Source organism: Sminthopsis crassicaudata, chromosome 2 (genome assembly GCF_048593235.1).
Source record: "Sminthopsis crassicaudata isolate SCR6 chromosome 2, ASM4859323v1, whole genome shotgun sequence".
NCBI classification, from domain to species: Eukaryota; Metazoa; Chordata; class Mammalia; order Dasyuromorphia; family Dasyuridae; genus Sminthopsis; species Sminthopsis crassicaudata.
The window spans coordinates 500,431,049-500,444,069 of NC_133618.1; the positions used below are offsets into that span (position 1 = coordinate 500,431,049).

The 13,021-nt window shown below is 37.5% G+C and overlaps 1 protein-coding gene and 1 long non-coding RNA gene across 5 annotated transcripts in view; one reads left to right on the forward strand and one right to left on the reverse strand.

Moving 5' to 3' along the window:
- The window catches only part of LOC141557734 (uncharacterized), a 36,498-nt gene extending 34,850 nt beyond the window's left edge, over window positions 1-1,648 (forward strand). For all 4 annotated transcript variants that reach the window (XR_012486887.1, XR_012486886.1, XR_012486884.1 and 1 more), the window contains one exon: window positions 797-1,648. This is a non-coding gene — a long non-coding RNA (uncharacterized LOC141557734). The remainder of the gene's footprint in view (window positions 1-796) is intronic.
- PTGES (prostaglandin E synthase) overlaps window positions 1-9,080 on the reverse strand; it is a 34,856-nt gene extending 25,776 nt beyond the window's left edge. The window contains exon 1 of the mRNA XM_074293835.1: window positions 8,933-9,080. The gene's annotated coding sequence lies outside the window, so the exon portion shown is untranslated. The remainder of the gene's footprint in view (window positions 1-8,932) is intronic.
- Window positions 9,081-13,021: the final 3,941 nt, after the last annotated feature.

Here is a 13,021-nt window from a genome sequence, read left to right on the forward strand (position 1 = left end):
ATATGTAATCATTGTATCCTAAATTCTTGGGCAAATAAGCATTTAACCTGGTCATCTGTCTGCTACTGGACAACTAATAGAGATCTGTAAGACCCAAACTGATTTCTAACACCTGTTGATTTCCTTTATCTCGTTAACCTGAGACTCTCAGTTCTCTTCTCAAGGCAACTCCTGCCTCCAGACTCTCAGAAAGAAGCAGAGATGCTCTTTTAAATGCAAATCTCTTCTAGACTTAAGCCTTAGAAGACCCCAGTCTCTGCCCTGAATTTGAGCAGGAGGAACTGCCTTCTCACCACCATAGAACACCACAAGGGTTGAACTGGCCCCCCAGCGTCCTGCTCCCTGGTAGGAATTTGAGGTCTGGCCCTGTTTCCCTTTTATCTCAGGATAGCCCGAACACCTCAGGGGCCAGTAAGCTGGGTAGGCTATGCTGATACTTTTCACCCCTCCTCCATAAAGAGTGGGGAAACTAGGAAGGAAAAGATTCAGGATCTTTGCTTATTGAATAACTAGCTCTCTTCAAGAACAGCACAGTTCTTAAGCTTAAACTGCATTCTTATCTTGATCTGCAGCTCTTACAACTGGGGATATGCCCATCCCTGGACCCTGCCTTACAAAAGAGCAGTGGTTCATTAAATCTACTAGATATCAAGGCCTCTTGCCTCCCCTGGCTTCTGGTCCATACCAGCTAATCCCAACCCCAGGAGAAATTAGCTCTCCTGGAAATTAAAGATGAAAGAGCTAGGCTACAAATAATCTTTTCTCAGCATTTTCTCCTGTTTCTCTTGATAATTAGATGGGTTATCAGACAAGCAGCCCACAGAAGGGACCTGATGCATTTCTTGCTAAAGGTCCCATTCTCCTGAATGTCACCATCTCCACCCTGGATGACACCCCACTTTTAATCTGTTCCTGAGATCCGTTTTCTCTAGGCTTCACACTTTGGATTCTCAGCTGGCCTTTCAGCCTGGAGAACATTGACTGGGGACAACTGACTGGGACACCTCCTCGATGCCCTGCTGCCATTCCCTACATCTCACGCCTCACCTCCTGGCATGAAACCCCAAATCTCTACGACCCTTGTCAGCTCGAAGCAGTTAAAGAGGAGATCGATGCCCCTTTTCCCACATGCATCTGGAGGCGATGATTTGAGGGGGGAACAAGATAAGAGGACCCCGATACTCTGAAGATCTTTGGAGAAAATCTTCAACCTTTCCTTAAATGAAGGACACTGTTCCCTATTTTCTTTTCTTAAATGAATTTAAGTCTCAACTGTTTAAGGGGGGAACTGATGAGGGTTGGGATCCCTTTAAGATTCCTAATTGCCCAACCCATGACTGACCTTGATTCATAAATCCTGGTCAAAGGCACTCTTTGAATATTGGGCCCAGACCCCCCACTCTCAGCTCAGCTTCCCCCACATGATCTGGGCTAACTGAAAAGCCTGCAAGAACTGGGTACTGCCCATCATCTTTTGGGTATAAAAGAAACAAGCTGGAACTCCTCTTTGCAGGAACCCTCCCTGCCAACACATGGTATCCTTCCGGCCATGTAAGGGTCCCTGCCCGCCCAGCGGCCACCTTTGGCCCTGGCGCCTTCCAACTGAGCTTTACTTCCAAATTCCTACAATAAACCTTTTATTTATCAATCTAGGTTTTCGGGCCTGTAAATTCATTTTACAGGGGACACTGCGCCTCATGGGATCTATGCACCGACAAATGGGGTTCCCCCTTTCCTTTCCCTCATTAATAGGATCTGTGCTCTTGACTTCTCCTGACCCCATTCCAATAAAACTTCCCTGTGTAGGTATCCTTCTTATAAAGTCCCGATCTCTACTCATAAACTACTTCTCTCTAATGTGTTAATGGATACTAATGGATTACTTTCTTGGTAACATGTTTGCATTTAAAGAACACAATTATTTTAACAGGGTTTGGTTGAAGATTAACAATTTTAAGGAGACGGCTACTTAATCAAAAAATTTTTTTCAAGATAGCGAAGAGTAAAAACAGATCAGGTTCAGCTCTCTCACAATCACTCTAGCAAGAATCTAAAAAAATATATTTTTTTAACTTAGGAATATTTATTAGGAAATGATAAAGAAATCCATGTGTTTTGTAAGACTGGAGCCATATAAGCTGCCCCCTCCCCCAGCGGGAGGTTTTCAGCTCTTGGAAGCCTTTTAACACAGGGACTTAGGACAACCAAAGAAACTAGGTACTATAGCTACTAAGCAAGGGAGGGAGATGGGAGCTCAGACCAGGGTCTGCCTAGAATATGCAGCTGAGTTATTCTGACTCAAAAGGGTAGGACTAGATTGTAAAACTTTTTTGTTTTGTTTTGTATTTGTATCCCCAGGGCTTACCACAATATAGCACATAGTAGCTGCTTAATTAATGTTTAATGCCTCTCCGGGCTTGGTTGGGGCTGGGGAATGTCAATCTGCCCTGATGTAGGCCATATCACCTCACATTTATCACTTGAATTGGCCAGCTGCTTCTGAGGTTCTTTTTTTTTTCCTGAGGCAATTATTAAGTGACTTGCCCAGGGTCACACAGGAAGTGTTAAGTGTCTGAGGTCACATTTGAACTCAGATCCTCCGCACTGCAGGACTGGTGCTCTATCCACTTGACCACCTAGCTGCCCCCTACTTCTGAGGGCTCTTTAAGAATATAGATTCTTTACTCAGATAATAAGAATCGGCACTAAAGAAGCCTTCAGTTCCTTTTAGAAGTACACAGCTGCCAATGGAACCATACAAAATCTAATTCAGGAAATAAGACTGGAAAAATAAGTACATAAGAAAATACCAACAATAAATATATACAAGGAATGTTAAAGATACATGCCCAGAAGATGAGAAAAATTCTATAACATCTCAAAGCAAAACTTTAGATTAAATTTTGTCACATAATCTACTGAGATTTCCAGAAGAAATGAAGCAAGAATTTAAAAGTGATCATGTAATTGAAATGAAAGCTCTCAAGGAAAGAATAGAAAAGGGATGAGAGCTCTATTGGAAAGAAGTGAAAGTAGAATGAACAATTTATTTTAGAACAAAATGAAAATCTGAAAGAAAAAAAAAATACCAGAAAATGAAAGGAATCTCCTACTAAAAATGATCTGGGAAAACAGATCAAGGAAATATAGCCCAAGAATCATCAGACTCGTCTGAAAACCTTGAGAACTAAAAAGCACAAATATTATATTTTGAACGATAATAATTGAAAATTCGGATCTATTAAAACAAGAAAGCACAGTGAAAATAGAAAAAAAAAATGTATTCATCACCTTCCCTAATGAAAATTTTCAGGACTGTAATAATTGAAATAAAAAATTTGGGAAGGTCTAAGAAAAAGACTGAAAGAGGCAAAAAAGAGATCAAATAACCAGGAGTCATAGCTAGGATTAAATAAGACCTGACGTCTATATAATAAAGGAGAGGACAGCCTATATTGTGATATTCAGAAAGCTAAAGTGTTTATATTTTATTAGGGGCTTAAGAAACAAAATTTCCCTCAGATATCTAACATATTCAGGGATCTCAGAGGGAGTAAATAAGAACACTTGGAAAGAGTTTTGCCATGCTTTGATGACCTTAGAAAAAAGTAAAAAAAAAAAAAAAAAAGGAATATACTAAAGAAGAAAAAGAGAGGGTCTAAAATAATTAGGATATGAAAAAAGGCCATATGAATAACAGAGAAAGGAGAGGAAACAGGCTTATTTTCACAACTTATTTTCATCTTAACTGAACAAAAGAAGGTTGAATACATACATATCTAGGTATTTGTATGTTTATATGAATTTACACACACACACATACACACAAAGATTGGTATAGGAATTCATTCAACTCAAAAAGGAAATCAGGTAGAAAGAGGGAAGAGAGGGACTAAAGAGGGTAGATTTAGAAGAGGACATAAGGAAAACAAAGTTCATACATGAAGGATGGAGTTTGAAAGGAAGAATCAGAGAAAAAAACCCACAGAGCAGAGTGCACAGAGCAGAGATTGGGAGGAAAAAAAGAAGAAAAGTGAATGGAAGTAGATTGGATAAAACAGGCTCAAACAAAGAGAAGGGAAAGATAAAGACACAATTAATAATCAATGGTGAACACAAATGGGATGAACTTCCTAAAATGGAGAAGGCTAACAGTATGGATTAGCTTTCAGACAAAATTGTTTACACAAAACACCCTTGAAACAGAAAGATTCATATAGAGTTAAAATAAGGGGTTAGAGCAAATTCTATCATGCTTCAGCTTAATGAAAAGAATCATGGGTAGTAACCATGATATCAGATAACACTTTCTAGAGAATGAATTAATATCAATAATTTATATAAATATTTATATATATACACATACACACACATACACACACACACACACAAATACATACCAAATGGCTTAGCATTTAAATATTTTTAAATGCCCAGAATAGAATGTTAGAAAAGATAGATATAATAGATTTCCAGTGCTAATTGAATTATAACAGAAAAGAATATATAGGTTTCTCAGCTTTGCATGGGAACTTTTCAAAGATTTTCCATATCCTAGTGCACACAAATCTTTCAAATAAATAAAGGAAAGCAGACATATTAAATATATTCTTCACTGACTGCAATATAACAAAAATTATACTAGGATCCTGAAGAAAGAAAAATTCACTGGGGATTAAATATCTTAGCCAGGCATAGGAGTATATGCCTATAGTTCCTGCTGCTGAGGAATTTGAAATTGGTAGAACTACTGAGTTCAAAGTTGGAGTAGAACTAAGCCCTACTGAGTCTCTATACATTGGGTCTGGCATCTAAATGGTGAGATAATATTTGTAAAGCACTTAGCACAGAGGTTGTCACATAATAGGTATATAATAAATGATTATTTCCTTCCTTCAGAAACAAAGGGCCATCAGACTATCCAAAGAGAAGTGAACATATCTGGACTAGAAAAACAAAGTAGATTAAAGCTTCCAAGATGATCAGGATCTAGACTGAGATTATGAATAGTCATTGTATTTTTTGCCTAATCAAGATGGGAAAACCCAGTCTCAATAAAATAAACAAGCAAATAAATCTAAAGAAATGGGAGTTAATGATACATTATTGGTAGAATTGTAAATACATCCAGCCATTCTGGAGAGAGATTTGGAACTATGCTCAAAATGTTATCAAACTGTGCATACCCTTTGATGCAGCAGTGTTACTACTGGACTTATATCCCAAAGAGATCTTAAAGAAGGGAAAGGGACCCACATGTGCAAGAATGTTTGTGGCAGCCCTCTTAGTAGTGGCCAGAAACTGGAAACTGAGTGGATGCCCCTCAATTGGAGAATGGCTGAATAAATTGTGGTATATGAATGTTATGGAATATTATTGTCCTGTAAGAAATGACCAACAGGATGATTTCAGAAAAGCCTGAAGACACTTACATGAACTGATGCTGAGTGAAATGAGCAGGACCAGGAGATCATTATATACTTCAACAACAATACTATATGATGATCAATTCTGATGGATGTGGCTCTCTTCAACAATGAGATGTACCAAATCAGTTCCAATAGAACAGTAATGAATTGAACCAGCTACATCCAGTGAAAGAACTCTAGGAAACGAGTATGAACCACTATATAGAATTCCCAACCCCTCTATTTTTGTCTGCCAGTATTTTTTTTTTATTTCCCTCAAAGGTTAATTGTACGCTATTTTAAAGTCTGATTCTTTTTGTACAGCAAAATAACTGTATGGATATGTATTCATATATTGTATTTAGCATATACTTTTTAAACATATTTAACATGTATTGGTCAACCTGCCATCTAGAGGAGAGAAGGGGGGGGGGGGAAAGACGGGAAAAATTGGAACAAAAGGTTTTGTAATTGGGGCAGCTAGGTGGCGCAGTGGATAGAGCACCAGCCTTGAATTCAGGAGGACCAGAGTTCAAATCTGGTCTCAGACACTTAACTCTTCCTAGCTGTGTGACCCTGAGCAAGTCACTTAACCCCAGTCTCAAAAAATAAAATAAAATAAAATAAAAAAGGTTTTGCAATTGTCAATGCTGAAAAATTACCCATGCATATATCTTGTAAATAAAAAGCTATAATTAAAAAAAAAAAAAAGAAAGAAATGGGAGTTAAAGAACAAATTAAGAAACAATAGAGGATATCATCAAAGAAAACTACAACAATGAGACAATATACAAAAATAATTGGAAAGCAACCAAAGAAATTCTTAGACAAAATTTTATATTTCTAAACATTTCCATTTACAAAAAAAGGAAAAAAAAGATAATTAATTTGAGCATAGAACTAAAAACTCCTAAAAAATCAGTAACTTAAAACTAAATATCAAAATAGAAATTCTATCAAAGAAGAGATTAACAAAAGCAAAATAAAGCCACTGAATTGATAAATAAAATCAAAAGATTTTTTTAAATAAGTAAATTAGATAAGCCATTAGTCTCATTAAGCGGGAGATGAAAACTAAATTGCTAATATCAGGAATGAAAAAAGAATAATCACAACAAATGAAGAATAAATAAAATTAGAAAAATTGAAATTGTAAGTGAAATGGATGAACATCTACAAAAATACAATATTCTCATATTAATATGATAATCAGGAATTTAAATAACACCACGGAAGGAGGATGTGAAAAAGGCATGAATGAACTCCAAAATTTAAAATAAAAGGACAAGATGGATTTACAATTGCAAATCTGTCAAAAATTCAAACAATGAATTCCAATTTTACAAAAATTACAAGAAAGAATCCTACCAAATTTCTTTTATGACACAAATATGTTCATGATACCTAAACTAGAAAGAGACAAGTCAGAGAAAGAAAACTACTGAACAATATTCCTAATGAATATCAATGGGATAGAGAGACAGTGCAGTAGATAGAAGGCTAGGCCTGGAATCAGAAAGACCTGAGTTCAAACATGACCTCAGATACTTGCTAGCTGTGTGACTCTGAGCAAGTCACTTAACCTTTGTTGCCTCAGGTTCCTCATCTGTAAAATGGTGATAATCATAGCATCTACTTCCCAGGGCAGTGATGTAAGATTGAATGAAATAGTCTTTGTAAAAATGGTTATCACTTAGTAGGTATAATATAAATGTTATCTCTTCTTGTTATTATGAAAACATTTTAAATAAAATAGTAACATAGACTATAGCAACACTATCAAAACTATCAACACTATAAAAAAGATTACACTCCCCCATGAAAATTCATCAAGTCTAGAATTGTCCTTTGAAATAATAATATTATTTGTCTAAGTCCCTCCTGTAACATTGGCAGGCAAGCTACTCTAAGCATATTCTATACAAAGTGTGCTATTTATAAGTGAATGAGAATTTATGTCTTGCATATCAAATTGGCTGGGAGCAAACTAAGTAATTAGGAAAGATAAAAGTTGACAACTCATCAAAGTCTCTATTTTCTCTTTGAATTTATTATTTTAGATAAAGGATTATTGGAAACAGCTCCATGGCTCCATTGGCTCTGGCACCAACATGAGCTTTAAAAAAATTTTGGGACCAGCCAAGTCTGTGTTTTGGCATAGCTCAACACTGGGTGGATCCCTAAATATAAGATACTAGACACTACAAACTAGAGAGTACCTCTGTTGATTAACTATGACAAATTTAAAAGTGAATCTGGTGGGGCAAATGCTTAGTAAAAACTGCTTTAAGATTGAGCCTACTCTTCCTAGGGACCTAAGTAGTATAGAGTGTGTCTTCAGGTATCAGGAAGGGAAGTATTTTTACTTTTGCTATTGCTATATTGCTATATTTTCTCAGCAAATACTCCCATGTAAAATCCAATTGATGTCAATGGGCTAAATGATACTGGGGTACTAATCACTGGTGATTGATATTGGGGAGAATAGATTAGAATAAAGGCTTGAACCTTTAACAATAAAGATACCCCAACTCCCGCAGAGATGCCCCTAGAACTCAAAAAGGAAGATATAGCTAACCTTCCTCTGGATGGAAGTTGAGATAAGAATCCTCAGAACTTATCAAGGTTAAGCAAAGTTGTCATGAAAGAGAGGGAAAAGGACAGGAGAGTTCTGGTTAAAAATATGAGTAAAGGGGCAGCTAGGTTGCACAGTGGATAGAGCACCAGCCCTGAAGTCTGGAGGATTTAAGTTCAAATCTGACCCCAGACACAACACTTTCTAACTATCACTTAACCCCAATTGGCTCAGAAAAAAAAAAAAAAAATTATATATATATATATATGAGTAAGATAGAAGGAAGAAAATATATTGGACTTATTGTAGACATTGTTGTAGACCTGAGAAGGTACCCTCACCATTCCCATCTTAGGTATTAATAATTAACATGACAACATAAAAAATCTCTGAGAATTCCACCCTTGGTACTCCTTTCTATAAATACTAAACTGAAAGAAACAAGTAGGAAGAAACAGTGGATAGAATCTGTGAATACCAGCTTTCTGAACATCGTTGAATGGCATAACAATATTTTCCTTGTTATATAAAAGGTCAAAGCTTTTAATTTCAACAAGCTTTGAACCCAGTCTTGAGATGCAGCACTGAGTTCAAAAAGCAGAATTGGGGGAAATGTTCTAGCAATTGACTAGAAAGTACTTTTATTACTATTGCCACAATATAATGATCATAAGAATCAGAAACCAACAGGACTTTAAAAGAAAGAATTTCTAAAAGAAGAGGCTTTGAAGGAAAGAATTGAGAAAGCAAGAGCATGAAAAACAGCAACTAGCAAATTCTGAATCTTTCTATGACACCCAATTCTATTCATCTTTAGGGATTTTTAAGAAAAAGTGGAATGTGTCATCTCTTTCCTATAGTCAGTGGCAGGGGATTGACCTAGGTGCTCACCCTGTAATTCCATCCTGGATTCCTATGCAAGCCCACCCCTGACATTCTTGGACCTTACCCTTTCAAGAGGACTTTAGACTTCGTAGTTGGGAGTTCATCCTTCTGTCAACTCATAGATGCAGGCAGCTACAAGTAGAAGTGATTTCTGCTACTTCCCTTTTCTTATGGTTTTCCTCTCTGAGGCATGACTCAGAGAGAGTCAGAATCTGAGGCTGTCCCCCTCTCCACCTCACCTTCGGTCAGTTTTTGCGTAATTATTTTCCTGACTCAAACCACAGAGTTATTATGCTGTCTACTTTTCCTCCCTTTAATCTCCCTCTTTCACAAGAGCTCATGAAAGATGTAGTGATATCAAGCCAAGTTCCAATTTCAAGTACCTGACTTTATGTTTAGGGTTTGGCCTCTGGGATTCCCCATTTTTATTTCTCAAGGTCAGGAAACTGCCAACTTTTTGGTGCTTTGGGTTCAAGGTCATCAGGTCATTTCTAGGTAAATGGATCTTCAGAGACTCCTAATCCTCACCATTCCTCTTTTTCCCCAAACCAGAGTCTTTTCAGCCTTAATCCCTGCTTACTGCCTTATTTCTCTTGAAGAAACTACCCATTCCACTAAAATTTTGGTGACTACGTATGTAAATGTTCTTAAGAATATTTGCACTAATTAAAAGAAAACTTGAGTAAAAGTTTTTAATTAAAAAAAAAAAATCCTAACAATGAAATGTGGGGAATCACTGTAGAACATCTTACAAGAAGGAAATAGTTCTTCCTATCTTCTCTGGTGACTGTCTATTCTATCTAAACTTATCACCAGCTCTGAGGATCGTGACAGTCTTACTCCCCTCTTTTTTTTCTGAGTATATCTTATTTGTTCCCAGCTCTGTCTTTAATTAGGCAGTGGTAGAGCCTTATTTTTTCTGCCACCTGGTGGAAGCTTCCACAGTTTACCACTGTCCTAAAAATCCTTTTTCCAAATAGTTGAAGACCCACCTTGTTAAAAAGGAATCATAATTATTCCAGTGCTATGTCCAAAGGACTATAAAACTGTGCATATCCTTTGATCCAGGTCAAACCTTTGATTCTATTGGGTCAATATCACAAAGAGATCATAAAAGAGGGGGAAATGTAGCAGCTCTTTTTGTACTGACAAAGAATTGGAAATTGAGTGGATGCCCATCAGATAAGGAATGGCTGAATAAGTTATGATAAATGAATGGAAATTCATTTGTTCTATAAAAAAGGAGGAGCAGTCTAGTTTCAAAAAGCCTGGAAAGACATAGAATTATTCCAATGAACTCAGATGTCTGAAACAACAACAAAAAACAAATTGCAAGGTAAAATCAAAAGATTAGATGGACCCCGGACAAATCACCTAATCTCTGCCTCAGTTTCCTCAACTGAGAGAAATAAGGTGTAAAAAAAAAAAAAATAGAATCTACCTCTTGGAGTTGTTGTGAGGATCAAAGAGAGAATATTTATAAATCACTTAGCACAGTGCCTGGCAAATAATAGATAATACAAAAATTTGTGTCCCTCCCTGTAATGTTCTCTCTAAAATGTAATGTTCTCTATTTTGGTTTCCTTGGGGTCTCTGGGAGCAGCCTTCCTTTCAGTTCAGTAATCACCACAAGTGCAGCCAGGGATTAAAGTCTAAATCCTTTGGACTCTTTCCAAGCCTTTGTCTCCTTTCCTGGGGCCTGGGTTAGCTTTCTTAGAGGCCTATCTCCCTCCTTGGTTCCTAGAGCTTGAGTTCCTGCCTCCTTCTCTGCCCTCTGAATCTCTTTGAATGTCTCTCAATCTCCCTGGCTGAGGCCTCTAGTTTATAAACCCCACACTGAGTATACATCAATCATTATATCACTAGGAAACCATTATTTGTGGTAGGATTAAATCAATGCTAAACTAGATTTAACCATTGTCTCCTCAATTCCACTTAGTACCTTGTTTCAAGTTCTGGCCCATAACATCTCCTTGTAGGAGTAAATCAATCATACTGAACCATGATAAGTTAGATAATTACTGTCTCTATCAATTCCACTGACTTAGTACCTTGCAAGAATTCTTTGTTTCAAATTCAAAGCTCTGGCCCATAACATCTCCCTATCCCCCCTTAAAAGATAATATTTGGAGATACTCAAGTAGAAGTGGAATTCTAATTCAGGTATGGTTTTTGGTTTCTGAGCTTGGGAGGGAAATGAAAGGGGGAAGGGCAGAGTAGAGACCTGTAAGAATTCTCCTGAATTCCCACCCCCTATAGTCGCACGTCTGTCTATCTTCTGTGAATATGTCGATAAAATAATGGGCAGGGATGGATCAATCAAAGTACACCGAGTATGGGGAATTTGCATTGTGATAAGGAGGAAAATTACATCAGACCAACATTCTTTCCCCCAGTAATTTAGTCAACAGGCCTCCTAAATTCCTGTGGCTTGAACCCTTGCTCTGGTTCCCTTTCCCCCCCATTAAATTAATCAAATCTTTAGCAAGTTAGTGAATAGAGCACCAGCCCTGAAGTCAGGAGGACCTGAGTTCAAATGTGATCTCAGATACTTAACCACTCCCAGCTGTGTGACCCTGGGCAAGTCACTTAACCCCAATTACCTCAGGGGGGGAAAAAAATCTTTTCTAAGTTCATGTGATATGTTCAGGCACTAAGGCTAAGAGCTGCAAATGCAAAGACAGAACTCATAAGGTTCCTGTGCCTAGGATATTTAGGAACGATATGTATCCAAATTGATAAACACAAAGTAATTTGGGAAAATGAGAATGAAGAGTTTCAATCCCTTGAATTCGTCTTTTATAAGCAACTCTATTTTGTGATCCAGGTTAGCCTTTGATTTATGGTCTTACTTGAGATGGTAGGGCTCTAAGGAGAGAGGAGAAAGACAGGTCTTAATGACCTAAGATGGTTCAGTGGTCAGGCCTGGAGCCAGGAAGACTCGAGTTCAAATGTAGCCTATTTGCTTCCTAGTTGTGTGGCCTGTGAGCAAATCATCCGTCTTCCTCAGTTTCCTTAAGTATAAAATGAGGATAATAATAGCACCTACCTCCCAGGGTGACTGTGAGGGTCAAATGAGATAATCTTTGTAAAGGGTCTGGCACACAGTAGGAACTTAATAAATGATTGTTCCCAGACAAAAGTAACAGCAAGAGGAGGAGTTGGGCATATGCTTTGCTTTGCCATGCCATGCTGTTCCTTTTCTACTTATAGGATCATGGATCCAGAGCCAGAAGGGACCCTAGAGAGATTAAATGACTTGTCTGAGAAGACATACTAAGGGTGAAAGTGAGGATTTGAACCCACATCCTCTGACTCCAGAGTCTTTCTTTACAGGTTTCATTAGACCAGCTCTGAAGAATCCCCACAGTTTCAGAACAGCTTTTTCTAGAGAACCAGATAAAGAGGCAGAACTAAGAAGCAGGTAGCATCTGAAAACAAGAGATAATACATTGATCCTGAACTCCCTCCTCTCTCTCAATGGGAGAGGGAGAGCTTTTATTTTAAAAATGCCCAAGGGCAACATACTGAAAGTAAGATCTTTCTGGCTATTTCCACATAGGCAGTGAAAATGGTCCTTCCCATCAATTATTTGAAACTAAAAAGGAAAGGGAGAGGAGTATACCTATTTGAATAGCCTCTAAACTAAATATCCTAGGTGATAGGGATACAAAGACAAAAATAAAACAGTCCCTGACCTTGAGGAGCTTACATTCTATTTGGAGATATGCAACATGAATATTCTATAAATAAAAGCAGAACATATTCAATACAAGAGTGGGGCAGAAAGAGGGGCAACTAAATGGTATAGTAAATAAAGTAGATAGACCTGAGTTCAAACCCATTTTCAAGCCCCATGTATCTTTGTGCAAGATGATTAATCCTCTTTGACTCAGTTTCCTCAACTTTAAAATGAGCCAGAAAAGGGAATAGCAAACTACTTCAAGATTTCTTGCCAAGAAACCCCACATAAGGGCATGAAGAGCAGGTCATGACTAAAAAGATTGAACAACATATGCAATATGAGGACATTTCAAGAGGTGGAGATATAAGTTTCTGGCAAGAACAGATAAGGTCTCAAGTAGGAATAGCATTTGAGCTGAGCTTTGAAGGAACAGAAATTCTAAGAGGCAAAGTTGAGAAGGAAGCAATT